General features: G+C 35.8%; 5 non-coding genes across 5 annotated transcripts; 4 read left to right on the top strand and 1 right to left on the bottom strand.

Moving 5' to 3' along the window:
- Positions 1-173: 173 nt before the first annotated feature.
- LOC122809878 lies at positions 174-230 on the bottom strand. Its single transcript, XR_006365991.1, has one exon. It is a non-coding gene; the product is annotated as a U7 small nuclear RNA (small nuclear RNA).
- A 7862-nt stretch (positions 231-8092) lies between these two features.
- Positions 8093-8149, top strand: LOC122809877. The gene has a single exon (XR_006365990.1). It is a non-coding gene; the product is annotated as a U7 small nuclear RNA (small nuclear RNA).
- Positions 8150-11017: 2868 nt separating this feature from the next.
- Positions 11018-11074, top strand: LOC122809900. Its single transcript, XR_006366010.1, has one exon. It is a non-coding gene; the product is annotated as a U7 small nuclear RNA (small nuclear RNA).
- A 2849-nt stretch (positions 11075-13923) lies between these two features.
- LOC122809890 lies at positions 13924-13979 on the top strand. The gene has a single exon (XR_006366001.1). It is a non-coding gene; the product is annotated as a U7 small nuclear RNA (small nuclear RNA).
- Positions 13980-16844: 2865 nt separating this feature from the next.
- Positions 16845-16901, top strand: LOC122809899. The gene has a single exon (XR_006366009.1). It is a non-coding gene; the product is annotated as a U7 small nuclear RNA (small nuclear RNA).
- The last annotated feature ends 1344 nt before the right edge of the window (positions 16902-18245 follow it).

Below are 18245 nucleotides of genomic sequence, written 5' to 3'. Positions count from 1 at the left end.
TAAAACCCACTACTGAAACTCTACGTTGGGGTTCGCATATAATTTGTATAGGCACTTACATAATCATAAAAACAGTGTTTTTTTGCAATAATATCAGAGAACTAGAAAACATCTAAACCTATACCAAAATACACTAACTCCCTACTGCAAATTCTCACTTTAACAAAAATTAAAAAGATCTTTCAAAAAGAAAGATCTTCTAGACAAATAACAAAAGATCTGAAATTCTATAAATTGGTTTCAAAGCAAAACTTAGTTATACATGCCATTTCTGTTTAATACCAAGGAGACCTGTAGCAAATCTACACCTTTAGAGAAAATAATGATATCGTATGAGTGCTGATATTGTTGGTACTCAAAGTTGAAAATAGTTGTGTGTTCAACAGTCTGCATATTTTGAAAATAATAACTCCCAGAATGCTAAGTCGTTATGCAAATATCTGTGCAAGCATGTGTGAGCAGGCGTGAGAGAGAACCAATAGAAATAACATATATGTTCCGTGCCAAGACAGTGGATCAAAAGGTGTGGGAATAATTTTTCAATAATTTCCAGAAAAGGGAAACTCGATAGTAGAACTACTCCTGCGTTTTGGACTGTCTCAGTGCCAGATCTCAGAGGTCTTAATCGTTTACTACAAAAATTAGGGGAAAGAAAGAACAAAATAGGTTGGGAATTTTGGGAGACAAATTTAACCTTTAGGGGAAAAAGCGTGTGAATTAATTGCTGGTTGGAAGTAAAATGAATCTGTGATTGTAATGCTTATTTCCTGACTGTAATGCTTATTTCCTGACTGTAATCCTCATGTAAGAGGTAAAGCTCTCAAATTTTGATCCTGTCATGATTTCGAATAATGGGTCCAAATGTGGAAAAACTACTAACATATATAACTAGGAAACTCACAGGATGGATTGAATCCTTCTAAAAGAGAAACTTTACACTGACATGTTCATTTGTTGAATTAATGTGAAATAGAAAAGGTTACAATTCCAAAGATGTTAAGATATGCATTTAGTAAACTAAAAGACATTAACAAAACATCACCCAAGTGCAGGCGTTATTAGATTACAATGCTGTACTGCAACTGAAATTAGGTAATTGTATCATTGCAGTGACATCTTGCTTTTTGATGTAATCTTATGATGTGCTACCAGAACACATCATACTCTATTTGAATAGCTCACTGTCTTGAGCCCAGAACATACCGGAGTTTGAAACAGAGCTTGTATAATTCCTTCTGTATAATATGAAAACAATCTCTCTCCAGTAGTGAGGACCCATTAGATACATGCAATGCAAATGTCCCCTTAATGCATGCCTCAGCCTGAGGACAATGAAAATAGGAAAAAAACCCTAAAAAATAGAAGAATCTAGAAGTCTGGACATCTAGTTAGCATAAAGTTTTGAACAGCAAATACCACACAACTCTTCTTGCTTCTTTTTAATTTCTACAAGTCTTTTGGGCTTGTATTATCATGATGGGAATGGACCCCGATTCTGGGATAAAGTACGATTAAAATTCATGCAATTAGTATTGCATCAATGTTTGATGTCAGCCAGAAGTACTTTTCACAGCACCCGTAATGTGCCCAGGAATGAGTCCTTATGCAAATGGTATTGTATGCAAAAGGATTAGAAGAGTGTTACATTGTGCATTCCTTAGGAATCTGCCAAGTTTTCTTTTGAATGACTTAAAAACATAAGCATTTAGAACTATCTGCAGCCTCCATAGTTTAGCCGCAATAGTCAGTGATAGTCCAAGTTAATGGTACTAACTTGAATCACGGTGCATCTGAACATTTTTTTCTGTGAATCAGGTGAGCATATCATTACGGACTTTCTGTAAGGAAGTTTGACTAAAATGTGACAGGAAAACAGGGAAGTTGGTCGAGAGAGAAGGTCAGAGTATACAAAGAAAATATTTTAATCAAAAGTTTAGGAAATTCCACATTTCCACAGTGGACCTTGGCAGGAGCAGAGAGAGAATTCAAGTCTTAGTATCACACTTTTCAATGAGGAAAGCATCCAAATGCAAAAAAGCTATAATAACAAGGAAAGTGGCATTTACCCAATCAACAAATGATAAAAAGCACAGGGGATTAGTGGTATAAACTATTAATGATCTGCTTCATATAGTCCAGGATATCATTCCCTCAGTCTCCGTAAACCTATTTCATGACTCCAAGCAAGACTCTTAACCAGTCCATATTTAGAGAAAACTGAGCCAGGCTCCTTAATGATCTTCCGGACAACATGCTAGTAAAAACCTATAAGAAAGTATTTATTTCAATGTATTAAAACTAATGTATTTTGTTTTTTCCCGGTTAGGGGTCACCACAGCAGAACTCTGGTCCACTAATGATTAGCAGTGGATTTTTACTGTCCCGAGTTGCCCGACACCCAACCTTACTATGCCAAATTCCTTAAATCAGACCTGTGAATAAATAACCGCGTTAAGGTCTTAACTGCTGTAGTTAAAGAGTCATATTGTAAAATCAGTGATGTCTGGGAAAGGCTTTATATCAAACATTTATTCTACTCCAGAGTCTGTAAAAACTGCGGTGGTCTCCATATTTATCAACGTCAAGGAAAATATTAACTCCAGGAATATCCCGAGGGTCTCAGAAAGTAACTCAATGAACTACAGATCACTCTAGGCAGGAATAATTATTAACTAATAGCTTGTTACAGAACAACTTCTTTGTCCAGTGGTGACCATGGGCATAAGAATCTCCCTACTAGGAGAAACTGTTTTATTTTGGGGAACTTTTACAAATGAAGAACCCGAGAGACCTATTCCTCCAATACGAGATACGTATCAAAAATCACAGATTTAATAAATAAATAAAGTTTTGCCTCTAATAGCTGGATTTCAAAACCCACTTACAACTGAAACTCTTATGTTTAAGTTGTAGAGAGTGCTTGTTTTTCAACACCCACTTATAAATGAAACTCGTATATATAATTTGTATAGGCAATTGCATAATCATAAAAACAGTGTTTTTTTGCAATAATATCAGAGAACTAGAAAAAATCTAAACCTATACCAAAAAACACTAACTCCCTACTGCAAATTCTCACTTTAACAAAAAATAAAAAGATCTTTCAAAAACAAAAATCTTCTAGACAAATAACAAAAGAACTGAAATTCTATGAATTGGTTTCAAAGCAAAACTTAGTTATACATGCCATTTCTGTTTAATACCAAGGAGACCTGTAGCAAATCTACACCTTTAGAGAAAATAATGATATCGTATGAGTGCTGATATTGTTGGTACTCAAAGTTGAAAATAGTTGTGTGTTCAACAGTCTGCCTATTTTGAAAATAATAACTCCCAGAATGCTAAGTCGTTATGCAAATATCTGTGCAAGCATGTGTGAGCAGGCGTGAGAGAGAACCAATAGAAATAACATATATGTTCCGTGCCAAGACAGTGGATCAAAAGGTGTGGGAATAATTTTTCAATAATTTCCAGAAAAGGGAAACTCGATAGTAGAACTACTCCTGCGTTTTGGATTGTCTCATTGCCAGATCTCAGAGGTCTTAATCGTTTAATACAAAAATTAGGGAAATGGAAGAACAAAATAGGTTGGGAATTTTGGGAGATAAATTTAACCTTTAGGGGAAAAAGCGTGTGAATTAATTGCTGGTTGGAAGTAAAAGGAATCTGTGATTGTAATGCTTATTTCCTGACTGTAATGCTTATTTCCTGACTGTAATCTGCATGTAAGAGGTAAAGCTCTCAAATTTTGTTCCTGTCATGATTTCGAATAATGGGTCCAAATGTGGAAAAACTACTAACATATATAACTAGGAAACTCACAGGACGGATTGAATCCTTCTAAAAGAGAAACTTTACACTGACATGTTCATTTGTTGAATTAATGTGAAATAGAAAAGGTTACAATTCCAAAGATGTTAAGATATGCATTTAGTAAACTAAAAGACATTAACAAAACATCACCCAAGTGCAGGCGTTATTAGATTACAATGCTGTACTGCAACTGAAATTAGGTAATTGTATCATTGCAGTGACATCTTGCTTTTTAATGTAATCTTATGATGTGCTACCAGAACACATCATACTCTATTTGAATAGCTCACTGTCTTGAGCCCAGAACATACCGGAGTTTGAAACAGAGCTTGTATAATTCCTTCTGTATAATATGAAAACAATCTCTCTCCAGTAGTGAGGACCCATTAGATACATGCAATGCAAATGTCCCCTTAATGCATGCCTCAGCCTGAGGACAATGAAAATAGGAAAAAAACCCTAAAAAATAGAAGAATCTAGAAGTCTGGACATCTAGTTAGCATAAAGTTTTGAACAGCAAATGCCACACAACTCTTCTTGCTTCTTTTTTATTTCTCCAAGTCTTTTGGGCTTGTATTATCATGATGGGAATGGACCCCGATTCTAAGTTAAAGTACAATTAAAATTCATGCAATTAGTATTGTATCAATGTTTGATGTCAGCCAGAAGTGCTTTTCACAGCACCCGTAATGTGCCCAGTACTGAGTCCTTATGCAAATGGTATTGTATGCAAAAGGATTAGAAGAGTGTTACGTTGTGCATTCCTTAGGAATCTGCCAAGTTTTCTTTTGAATGACTTAAAAACATAAGCATTTAGAACTATCTGCAGCCTCCATAGTTAAGCCGCAATAGTCAGTGATAGTCCAAGTTAATGGTACTAACTTGAATCACGGCACATCTGAACATTTTTTTCTGTGAATCAGGTGAGCATATCATTACGGACTTTCTGTAAGGAAGTTTGACTAAAATGTGACAGGAAAACAGGGAAGTTGGTCGAGAGAGAGAAGGTCAGAGTATACAAAGAAAATATTTTAATCAAAAGTTTAGGAAATTCCACATTTCCACAGTGGACCTTGGCAGGAGCAGAGAGAGAATTCAAGTCTTAGTATCACACTTTTCAATGAGGAAAGCATCCAAATGCAAAAAAGCTATAATAACAAGGAAAGTGGCATTTACCCAATCAACAAATGATAAAAAGCACAGAGGATTAGTGGTATAAACTATTAATGATCTGCAAAACTCGATAGTAGAACTACTCCTGCGTTTTGGACTGTCTCAGTGCCAGATTTCAGAGGTCTTAATCGTTTACTACAAAAAATAGGGAAAAGGAAGAACAAAATAGGTTGGGACTTTTGATTAAAATATTTTCTTTGTATACTCTGACCTTCTCTCTCTCGACCAACTTCCCTGTTTTCCTGTCACATTTTAGTCAAACTTCCTTATAGAAAGTTCGTAATGATATGCTCACCTGATTCACAGAAAAAAAATTTTCAGATGCGCCGTGATTCAAGTTAGTACCCTTAACTTGGACTATCACTGACTATTGCGGCTAAACTATGGAGGCTGCATATAGTTCTAAATGCTTATGTTTTTAAGTCATTCAAAAGAAAACTTGGCAGATTCCTAAGGAATGCACAATGTAAAACTCTTCTAATCCTTTTGCTTAAGGACTCATTACTGGGCACATTATGGGTGCTGTGAAAAGCCCTTCTGGCTGACATCAAACATTGATACAATACTAATTTCATGAATTTTAATCGTACTTTAACTTAGATTCGGGGTCCATTCCCATCATGATAATACAAGCCCAAAAGACTTGGAGAAATTAAAAAGAAGCAAGAAGAGTTGTGTGGTATTTGCTGTTCAAAACTTTAGTTACTTTGTGAGACCCTAGGGATATTCCTGGAGTTAATATTTTCCTTGACGTTGATAAATATGGAGACCACCACAGTTTTTACAGACTCTGGAGTAGAATAAATGTTTGATATAAAGCCTTTCCCAGACATCACTGATTTTACAATATGACTCTTTAACTGCAGCAGTTAAGACCTTAACGCGGTTATTTATTCACAGGTCTGATTTAAGGAATTTGGCATAGTAAGGTTGGGTGTCGGGCGGGCAACTCGGGACAGTAAAAATCCACTGCTAATCATTAGTGGACCAGAGTTCTGCTGTGGTGACCCCTAACCGGGAAAAAACGAAATACATTAGTTTTAATACATTGAAATAAATACTTTCTTATAGGTTTTTACTAGCATGTTGTCCGGAAGATCATTGAGGAGCCTGGCTCAGTTTTCTCTGAATATGGACTGGTTAAGAGTCTTGCTTGGAGTCATGAAATAGGTTTATGGAGGCTGAGGGAATGATATCCTGGACTATATGAAGCAGATCATTAATAGTTTATACCACTAATCCCCTGTGCTTTTTATCATTTGTTGATTGGGTAAATGCCACTTTCCTTGTTATTATAGCTTTTTTGCATTTGGATGCTTTCCTCATTGAAAAGTGTGATACTAAGACTTGAATTCTCTCTCTGCTCCTGCCAAGGTCCACTGTGGAAATGTGGAATTTCCTAAACTTTTGATTAAAATATTTTCTTTGTATACTCTGACCTTCTCTCTCTCGACCAACTTCCCTGTTTTCCTGTCACATTTTAGTCAAACTTCCTTACAGAAAGTCCGTAATGATATGCTCACCTGATTCACAGAAAAAAATGTTCAGATGCGCCGTGATTCAAGTTAGTACCATTAACTTGGACTATCACTGACTATTGCGGCTAAACTATGGAGGCTGCAGATAGTTCTAAATGCTTATGTTTTTAAGTCATTCAAAAGAAAACTTGGCAGATTCCTAAGGAATGCACAATGTAACACTCTTCTAATCCTTTTGCATACAATACCATTTGCATAAGGACTCATTACTGGGCACATTACGGGTGCTGTGAAAAGCACTTCTGGCTGACATCAAACATTGATACAATACTAATTTCATGAATTTTAATCGTACTTTAACTTAGAATCGGGGTCCATTCCCATCATGATAATACAAGCCCAAAAGACTTGGAGAAATTAAAAAGAAGCAAGAAGAGTTGTGTGGTATTTGCTGTTCAAAACTTTATGCTAACTAGATGTCCAGACTTCTAGATTCTTCTATTTTTAGGGCTTTTTTCTATTTTCATTGTCCTCAGGCTGAGGCATGCATTAAGGGGACATTTGCATTGCATGTATCTAATGGGTCCTCACTACTGGAGAGAGATTGTTTTCATATTATACAGAAGGAATTACACAAGTTCTGTTTCAAACTCCGGTATGTTCTGGGCTCAAGACAGTGAGCTATTCAAATAGAGTATGATGTGTTCTGGTAGCACATCATAAGATTACATCAAAAAGCAAGATGTCACTGCAATGATACAATTACCTAATTTCAGTTGCAGTACAGCATTGTAATCTAATAACGCCTGCACTTGGGTGATGTCTTGTTAATGTCTTTTAGTTTACTAAATGCATATCTTAACATCTTTGGAATTGTAACCTTTTCTATTTCACATTAATTCAACAAATGAACATGTCAGTGTAAAGTTTCTCTTTTAGAAGGATTCAATCCATCCTGTGAGTTTCCTAGTTATATATGTTAGTAGTTTTTCCACATTTGGACCCTTTATTCGAAATCATGACAGGAACAAAATTTGAGAGCTTTACCTCTTACATGCAGATTACAGTCAGGAAATAAGCATTACAGTCAGGAAATAAGCATTACAATCACAGATTCCTTTTACTTCCAACCAGCAATTAATTCACACGCTTTTTCCCCTAAAGGTTAAATTTGTCTCCCAAAATTCCCAACCTATTTTGTTCTTCCTTTTCCCTAATTTTTGTAGTAAACGATTAAGACCTCTGAGATCTGGCACTGAGACAGTCCAAAACGCAGGAGTAGTTCTACTATCGAGTTTCCCTTTTCTGGAAATTATTGAAAAATTATTCCCACACCTTTTGATCCACTGTCTTGGCACGGAACATATATGTTATTTCTATTGGTTCTCTCTCACGCCTGCTCACACATGCTTGCACAGATATTTGCATAACGACTTAGCATTCTGGGAGTTATTATTTTCAAAATATGCAGACTGTTGAACACACAACTATTTTCAACTTTGAGTACCAACAATATCAGCACTCATACGATATCATTATTTTCTCTAAAGGTGTAGATTTGCTACAGGTCTCCTTGGTATTAAACAGAAATGGCATGTATAACTAAGTTTTGCTTTGAAACCAATTCATAGAATTTCAGATCTTTTGTTATTTGTCTAGAAGATCTTTCTTTTTGAAAGATCTTTTTAATTTTTGTTAAAGTGAGAATTTGCAGTAGGGAGTTAGTGTTTTTTGGTATAGGTTTAGATTTTTTCTAGTTCTCTGATATTATTGCAAAAAAACACTGTTTTTATGATTATGCAAGTGCCTATACAAATTATATGTACGAGTTTTAGTTATAAGTGGGTGTTGAAATCCAAGCACTCTCTACAACTTAAACGTAAGAGTTTCAGTTGTAAGTGGGTTTTGAAATCCAGCTATTAGAGGCAAAACTTTATTTATTTATTAAATCTGTGATTTTTGATACGTATCTTGTATTGGAGGTATAGGTCTCTCGGGTTCTTCATTTGTAAAAGTTCCCCAAAATAAAACAGTTTCTCCTAGTAGGGAGATTCTTAAGCCCATGGTCACCACTGGACAAAGAAGTTGTTCTGTAACAAGCTATTAGTTAATAATTATTCCTGCCTAGAGTGATCTGTAGTTCATTGAGTTACTTTGTGAGACCCTCGGGATATTCCTGGAGTTAATATTTTCCTTGACGTTGATAAATATGGAGACCACTGCAGTTTTTACAGACTCTGGAGTAGAATAAATGTTTGATATAAAGCCTTTCCCAGACATCACTGATTTTACAATATGACTCTTTAACTGCAGCAGTTAAGACCTTAACGCGGTTATTTATTCACAGGTCTGATTTAAGGAATTTGGCATAGTAAGGTTGGGTGTCGGGCGGGCAACTCGGGACAGTAAAAATCCACTGCTAATCATTAGTGGACCAGAGTTCTGCTGTGGTGACCCCTAACCGGGAAAAAATGAAATACATTAGTTTTAATACATTGAAATAAATACTTTCTTATAGGTTTTTACTAGCATGTTGTCCGGAAGATCATTGAGGAGCCTGGCTCAGTTTTCTCTGAATATGGACTGGTTAAGAGTCTTGCTTGGAGTCATGAAATAGGTTTATGGAGGCTGAGGGAATGATATCCTGGACTATATGAAGCAGATCATTAATAGTTTATACCACTAATCCCCTGTGCTTTTATCATTTGTTGATTGGGTAAATGCCACTTTCCTTGTTATTATAGCTTTTTTGCATTTGGATGCTTTCCTCATTGAAAAGTGTGATACTAAGACTTGAATTCTCTCTCTGCTCCTGCCAAGGTCCACTGTGGAAATGTGGAATTTCCTAAACTTTTGATTAAAATATTTTCTTTGTATACTCTGACCTTCTCTCTCTCGACCAACTTCCCTGTTTTCCTGTCACATTTTAGTCAAACTTCCTTACAGAAAGTCCGTAATGATATGCTCACCTGATTCACAGAAAAAAATGTTCAGATGCGCCGTGATTCAAGTTAGTACCATTAACTTGGACTATCACTGACTATTGCGGCTAAACTATGGAGGCTGCAGATAGTTCTAAATGCTTATGTTTTTAAGTCATTCAAAAGAAAACTTGGCAGATTCCTAAGGAATGCACAATGTAACACTCTTCTAATCCTTTTGCATACAATACCATTTGCATAAGGACTCATTACTGGGCACATTACGGGTGCTGTGAAAAGCACTTCTGGCTGACATCAAACATTGATACAATACTAATTTCATGAATTTTAATCGTACTTTAACTTAGAATCGGGGTCCATTCCCATCATGATAATACAAGCCCAAAAGACTTGGAGAAATTAAAAAGAAGCAAGAAGAGTTGTGTGGTATTTGCTGTTCAACACTTTATGCTAACTAGATGTCCAGACTTATAGATTCTTCTATTTTTAGGGCTTTTTTTCTATTTTCATTGTCCTCAGGCTGAGGCATGCATTAAGGGGACATTTGCATTGCATGTATCTAATGGGTCCTCACTACTGGAGAGAGATTGTTTTCATATTATACAGAAGGAATTACACAAGTTCTGTTTCAAACTCCGGTATGTTCTGGGCTCAAGACAGTGAGCTATTCAAATAGAGTATGATGTGTTCTGGTAGCACATCATAAGATTACATCAAAAAGCAAGATGTCACTGCAATGATACAATTACCTAATTTCAGTTGCAGTACAGCATTGTAATCTAATAACGCCTGCACTTGGGTGATGTCTTGTTAATGTCTTTTAGTTTACTAAATGCATATCTTAACATCTTTGGAATTGTAACCTTTTCTATTTCACATTAATTCAACAAATGAACATGTCAGTGTAAAGTTTCTCTTTTAGAAGGATTCAATCCGTCCTGTGAGTTTCCTAGTTATATATGTTAGTAGTTTTTCCACATTTGGACCCTTTATTCGAAATCATGACAGGAACAAAATTTGAGAGCTTTACCTCTTACATGCAGATTACAGTCAGGAAATAAGCATTACAGTCAGGAAATAAGCATTACAATCACAGATTCCTTTTACTTCCAACCAGCAATTAATTCACACGCTTTTTCCCCTAAAGGTTAAATTTGTCTCCCAAAATTCCCAACCTATTTTGTTCTTCCTTTTCCCTAATTTTTGTAGTAAACGATTAAGACCTCTGAGATCTGGCACTGAGACAGTCCAAAACGCAGGAGTAGTTCTACTATCGAGTTTCCCTTTTCTGGAAATTATTGAAAAATTATTCCCACACCTTTTGATCCACTGTCTTGGCACGGAACATATATGTTATTTCTATTGGTTCTCTCTCACGCCTGCTCACACATGCTTGCACAGATATTTGCATAACGACTTAGCATTCTGGGAGTTATTATTTTCAAAATATGCAGACTGTTGAACACACAACTATTTTCAACTTTGAGTACCAACAATATCAGCACTCATACGATATCATTATTTTCTCTAAAGGTGTAGATTTGCTACAGGTCTCCTTGGTATTAAACAGAAATGGCATGTATAACTAAGTTTTGCTTTGAAACCAATTCATAGAATTTCAGATCTTTTGTTATTTGTCTAGAAGATCCTTCTTTTTGAAAGATCTTTTATTTTTTTAAAAGTGAGAATTTGCAGTAGGGAGTTAGTGTTTTTTTGGTATAGGTTTAGATTTTTTCTAGTTCTCTGATATTATTGCAAAAACACTGTTTTTATGATTATGCAAGTGCCTATACAAATTATATGTATGAGTTTTAGTTATAAGTGGGTGTTGAAATCCAAGCACTCTCTACAACTTAAACGTAAGAGTTTCAGTTGTAAGTGGGTTTTGAAATCCAGCTATTAGAGGCAAAACTTTATTTATTTATTAAATCTGTGATTTTTGATACGTATCTTGTATTGGAGGTATAGGTCTCTCGGGTTCTTCATTTGTAAAAGTTCCCCAAAATAAAACAGTTTCTCCTAGTAGGGAGATTCTTAAGCCCATGGTCACCACTGGACAAAGAAGTTGTTCTGTAACAAGCTATTAGTTAATAATTATTCCTGCCTAGAGTGATCTGTAGTTCATTGAGTTACTTTGTGAGACCCTCGGGATATTCCTGGAGTTAATATTTTCCTTGACGTTGATAAATATGGAGACCACCACAGTTTTTACAGACTCTGGAGTAGAATAAATGTTTGATATAAAGCCTTTCCCAGACATCACTGATTTTACAATATGACTCTTTAACTGCAGCAGTTAAGACCTTAACGCAGTTATTTATTCACGGGTCTGATTTAAGGAATTTGGCATAGTAAGGTTGGGTGTCGGGCGGGCAACTCGGGACAGTAAAAATCCACTGCTAATCATTAGTGGACCAGAGTTCTGCTGTGGTGACCCCTAACCGGGAAAAAATGAAATACATTAGTTTTAATACATTGAAATAAATACTTTCTTATAGGTTTTTACTAGCATGTTGTCCGGAAGATCATTGAGGAGCCTGGCTCAGTTTTCTCTGAATATGGACTGGTTAAGAGTCTTGCTTGGAGTCATGAAATAGGTTTATGGAGGCTGAGGGAATGATATCCTGGACTATATGAAGCAGATCATTAATAGTTTATACCACTAATCCCCTGTGCTTTTTATCATTTGTTGATTGGGTAAATGCCACTTTCCTTGTTATTATAGCTTTTTTGCATTTGGATGCTTTCCTCATTGAAAAGTGTGATACTAAGACTTGAATTCTCTCTCTGCTCCTGCCAAGGTCCACTGTGGAAATGTGGAATTTCCTAAACTTTTGATTAAAATATTTTCTTTGTATACTCTGACCTTCTCTCTCTCGACCAACTTCCCTGTTTTCCTGTCACATTTTAGTCAAACTTCCTTACAGAAAGTCCGTAATGATATGCTCACCTGATTCACAGAAAAAAATGTTCAGATGCGCCGTGATTCAAGTTAGTACCATTAACTTGGACTATCACTGACTATTGCGGCTAAACTATGGAGGCTGCAGATAGTTCTAAATGCTTATGTTTTTAAGTCATTCAAAAGAAAACTTGGCAGATTCCTAAGGAATGCACAATGTAAAACTCTTCTAATCCTTTTGCATAAGGACTCATTACTGGGCACATTACGGGTGCTGTGAAAAGCACTTCTGGCTGACATCAAACATTGATACAATACTAATTTCATGAATTTTAATCGTACTTTAACTTAGAATCGGGGTCCATTCCCATCATGATAATACAAGCCCAAAAGACTTGGAGAAATTAAAAAGAAGCAAGAAGAGTTGTGTGGTATTTGCTGTTCAAAACTTTATGCTAACTAGATGTCCAGACTTCTAGATTCTTCTATTTTTTAGGGCTTTTTTCCTATTTTCATTGTCCTCAGGCTGAGGCATGCATTAAGGGGACATTTGCATTGCATGTATCTAATGGGTCCTCACTACTGGAGAGAGATTGTTTTCATATTATACAGAAGGAATTACACAAGTTCTGTTTCAAACTCCGGTATGTTCTGGGCTCAAGACAGTGAGCTATTCAAATAGAGTATGATGTGTTCTGGTAGCACATCATAAGATTACATCAAAAGCAAGATGTCACTGCAATGATACAATTACCTAATTTCAGTTGCAGTACAGCATTGTAATCTAATAACGCCTGCACTTGGGTGATGTCTTGTTAATGTCTTTTAGTTTACTAAATGCATATCTTAACATCTTTGGAATTGTAACCTTTTCTATTTCACATTAATTCAACAAATGAACATGTCAGTGTAAAGTTTCTCTTTTAGAAGGATTCAATCCATCCTGTGAGTTTCCTAGTTATATATGTTAGTAGTTTTTCCACATTTGGACCCTTTATTCGAAATCATGACAGGAACAAAATTTGAGAGCTTTACCTCTTACATGCAGATTACAGTCAGGAAATAAGCATTACAGTCAGGAAATAAGCATTACAATCACAGATTCCTTTTACTTCCAACCAGCAATTAATTCACACGCTTTTCCCCTAAAGGTTAAATTTGTCTCCCAAAATTCCCAACCTATTTTGTTCTTCCTTTTCCCTAATTTTTGTAGTAAACGATTAAGACCTCTGAGATCTGGCACTGAGACAGTCCAAAACGCAGGAGTAGTTCTACTATCGAGTTTCCCTTTTCTGGAAATTATTGAAAAATTATTCCCACACCTTTTGATCCACTGTCTTGGCACGGAACATATATGTTATTTCTATTGGTTCTCTCTCACGCCTGCTCACACATGCTTGCACAGATATTTGCATAACGACTTAGCATTCTGGGAGTTATTATTTTCAAAATATGCAGACTGTTGAACACACAACTATTTTCAACTTTGAGTACCAACAATATCAGCACTCATACGATATCATTATTTTCTCTAAAGGTGTAGATTTGCTACAGGTCTCCTTGGTATTAAACAGAAATGGCATGTATAACTAAGTTTTGCTTTGAAACCAATTCATAGAATTTCAGATCTTTTGTTATTTGTCTAGAAGATCTTTCTTTTGAAAGATCTTTTTATTTTTTGTTAAAGTGAGAATTTGCAGTAGGGAGTTAGTGTTTTTTGGTATAGGTTTAGATTTTTTCTAGTTCTCTGATATTATTGCAAAAAAACACTGTTTTTATGATTATGCAAGTGCCTATACAAATTATATGTACGAGTTTTAGTTATAAGTGGGTGTTGAAATCCAAGCACTCTCTACAACTTAAACGTAAGAGTTTCAGTTGTAAGTGGGTTTTGAAATCCAGCTATTAGAGGCAAAACTTTATTTATTTATTAAATCTGTGATTTTTGATACGTATCTTGTATTGGAGGTATAGGTCTCTCGGGTTCTTCATTTGTAAAAGTTCCCCAAAATAAAACAGTTTCTCCTAGTAGGGAGATTCTTAAGCCCATGGTCACCACTGGACAAAGAAGTTGTTCTGTAACAAGCTATTAGTTAATAATTATTCCTGCCTAGAGTGATCTGTAGTTCATTGAGTTACTTTGTGAGACCCTCGGGATATTCCTGGAGTTAATATTTTCCTTGACGTTGATAAATATGGAGACCACCACAGTTTTTACAGACTCTGGAGTAGAATAAATGTTTGATATAAAGCCTTTCCCAGACATCACTGATTTTACAATATGACTCTTTAACTGCAGCAGTTAAGACCTTAACGCGGTTATTTATTCACAGGTCTGATTTAAGGAATTTGGCATAGTAAGGTTGGGTGTCGGGCGGGCAACTCGGGACAGTAAAAATCCACTGCTAATCATTAGTGGACCAGAGTTCTGCTGTGGTGACCCCTAACCGGGAAAAAATGAAATACATTAGTTTTAATACATTGAAATAAATACTTTCTTATAGGTTTTTACTAGCATGTTGTCCGGAAGATCATTGAGGAGCCTGGCTCAGTTTTCTCTGAATATGGACTGGTTAAGAGTCTTGCTTGGAGTCATGAAATAGGTTTATGGAGGCTGAGGGAATGATATCCTGGACTATATGAAGCAGATCATTAATAGTTTATACCACTAATCCCCTGTGCTTTTTATCATTTGTTGATTGGGTAAATGCCACTTTCCTTGTTATTATAGCTTTTTTGCATTTGGATGCTTTCCTCATTGAAAAGTGTGATACTAAGACTTGAATTCTCTCTCTGCTCCTGCCAAGGTCCACTGTGGAAATGTGGAATTTCCTAAACTTTTGATTAAAATATTTTCTTTGTATACTCTGACCTTCTCTCTCTCGACCAACTTCCCTGTTTTCCTGTCACATTTTAGTCAAACTTCCTTACAGAAAGTCCGTAATGATATGCTCACCTGATTCACAGAAAAAAATGTTCAGATGCACCGTGATTCAAGTTAGTACCATTAACTTGGACTATCACTGACTATTGCGGCTAAACTATGGAGGCTGCAGATAGTTCTAAATGCTTATGTTTTTAAGTCATTCAAAAGAAAACTTGGCAGATTCCTAAGGAATGCACAATGTAACACTCTTCTAATCCTTTTGCATACAATACCATTTGCATAAGGACTCATTACTGGGCACATTACGGGTGCTGTGAAAAGCACTTCTGGCTGACATCAAACATTGATACAATACTAATTTCATGAATTTTAATCGTACTTTAACTTAGAATCGGGTCCATTCCCATCATGATAATACAAGCCCAAAAGACTTGGAGAAATTAAAAGAAGCAAGAAGAGTTGTGTGGTATTTGCTGTTCAAAACTTTATGCTAACTAGATGTCCAGACTTCTAGATTCTTCTATTTTTAGGGCTTTTTTCCTATTTTCATTGTCCTCAGGCTGAGGCATGCATTAAGGGGACATTTGCATTGCATGTATCTAATGGGTCCTCACTACTGGAGAGAGATTGTTTTCATATTATACAGAAGGAATTACACAAGTTCTGTTTCAAACTCCGGTATGTTCTGGGCTCAAGACAGTGAGCTATTCAAATAGAGTATGATGTGTTCTGGTAGCACATCATAAGATTACATCAAAAGCAAGATGTCACTGCAATGATACAATTACCTAATTTCAGTTGCAGTACAGCATTGTAATCTAATAACGCCTGCACTTGGGTGATGTCTTGTTAATGTCTTTTAGTTTACTAAATGCATATCTTAACATCTTTGGAATTGTAACCTTTTCTATTTCACATTAATTCAACAAATGAACATGTCAGTGTAAAGTTTCTCTTTTAGAAGGATTCAATCCGTCCTGTGAGTTTCCTAGTTATATATGTTAGTAGTTTTTCCACATTTGGACCCTTTATTCGAAATCATGACAGGAACAAAATTTGAGAGCTTTACCTCTTACATGCAGATTACAGTCAGGAAATAAGCATTACAGTCAGGAAATAAGCATTACAATCACAGATTCCTTTTACTTCCAACCAGCAATTAATTCACACGCTTTTTCCCTAAAGGTTAAATTTGTCTCCCAAAATTCCCAACCTATTTTGTTCTTCCTTTTCCCTAATTTTTGTAGTAAACGATTAAGACCTCTGAGATCTGGCACTGAGACAGTCCAAAACGCAGGAGTAGTTCTACTATCGAGTTTCCCTTTTCTGGAAATTATTGAAAAATTATTCCCACACCTTTTGATCCACTGTCTTGGCACGGAACATATATGTTATTTCTATTGGTTCTCTCTCACGCCTGCTCACACATGCTTGCACAGATATTTGCATAACGACTTAGCATTCTGGGAGTTATTATTTTCAAAATATGCAGACTGTTGAACACACAACTATTTTCAACTTTGAGTACCAACAATATCAGCACTCATACGATATCATTATTTTCTCTAAAGGTGTAGATTTGCTACAGGTCTCCTTGGTATTAAACAGAAATGGCATGTATAACTAAGTTTTGCTTTGAAACCAATTCATAGAATTTCAGATCTTTTGTTATTTGTCTAGAAGATCTTTCTTTTTGAAAAATCTTTTTATTTTTTTTAAAGTAAGAATTTGCAGTAGGGAGTTAGTGTTTTTTTGGTATAGGTTTAGATTTTTTTCTAGTTCTCTGATATTATTGCAAAAAACACTGTTTTTATGATTATGCAAGTGCCTATACAAATTATATGTACGAGTTTTAGTTATAAGTGGGTGTTGAAATCCAAGCACTCTCTACAACTTAAACGTAAGAGTTTCAGTTGTAAGTGGGTTTTGAAATCCAGCTATTAGAGGCAAAACTTTATTTATTTATTAAATCTGTGATTTTTGATACGTATCTTGTATTGGAGGTATAGGTCTCTCGGGTTCTTCATTTGTAAAAGTTCCCCAAAATAAAACAGTTTCTCCTAGTAGGGAGATTCTTAAGCCCATGGTCACCACTGGACAAAGAAGTTGTTCTGTAACAAGCTATTAGTTAATAATTATTCCTGCCTAGAGTGATCTGTAGTTCATTGAGTTACTTTGTGAGACCCTCGGGATATTCCTGGAGTTAATATTTTCCTTGACGTTGATAAATATGGAGACCACCACAGTTTTTCAGACTCTGGAGTAGAATAAATGTTTGATATAAAGCCTTTCCCAGACATCACTGATTTTACAATATGACTCTTTAACTGCAGCAGTTAAGACCTTAACGCGGTTATTTATTCACGGGTCTGATTTAAGGAATTTGGCATAGTAAGGTTGGGTGTCGGGCGGGCAACTCGGGACAGTAAAAATCCACTGCTAATCATTAGTGGACCAGAGTTCTGCTGTGGTGACCCCTAACCGGGAAAAAACAAAATACATTAGTTTTAATACATTGAAATAAATACTTTCTTATAGGTTTTTACTAGCATGTTGTCCGGAAGATCATTGAGGAGCCTGGCTCAGTTTTCTCTGAATATGGACTGGTTAAGAGTCTTGCTTGGAGTCATGAAATAGGTTTATGGAGGCTGAGGGAATGATATCCTGGACTATATGAAGCAGATCATTAATAGTTTATACCACTAATCCCTGTGCTTTTTATCATTTGTTGATAGGGTAAATGCCACTTTCCTTGTTATTATAGCTTTTTTGCATTTGGATGCTTTCCTCATTGAAAAGTGTGATACTAAGACTTGAATTCTCTCTCTGCTCCTGCCAAGGTCCACTGTGGAAATGTGGAATTTCCTAAACTTTTGATTAAAATATTTTCTTTGTATACTCTGACCTTCTCTCTCTCGACCAACTTCCCTGTTTTCCTGTCACATTTTAGTCAAACTTCCTTACAGAAAGTCCGTAATGATATGCTCACCTGATTCACAGAAAAAAATGTTCAGATGCGCCGTGATTCAAGTTAGTACCATTAACTTGGA

This window comes from Protopterus annectens, chromosome 8.part0, assembly GCF_019279795.1.
Source record: "Protopterus annectens isolate FY-2018-M chromosome 8.part0, PAN1.0, whole genome shotgun sequence".
Classification (NCBI taxonomy): Eukaryota; Metazoa; Chordata; order Ceratodontiformes; family Protopteridae; genus Protopterus; species Protopterus annectens.
This window is presented reverse-complemented; position numbering and strand designations above follow the sequence as displayed.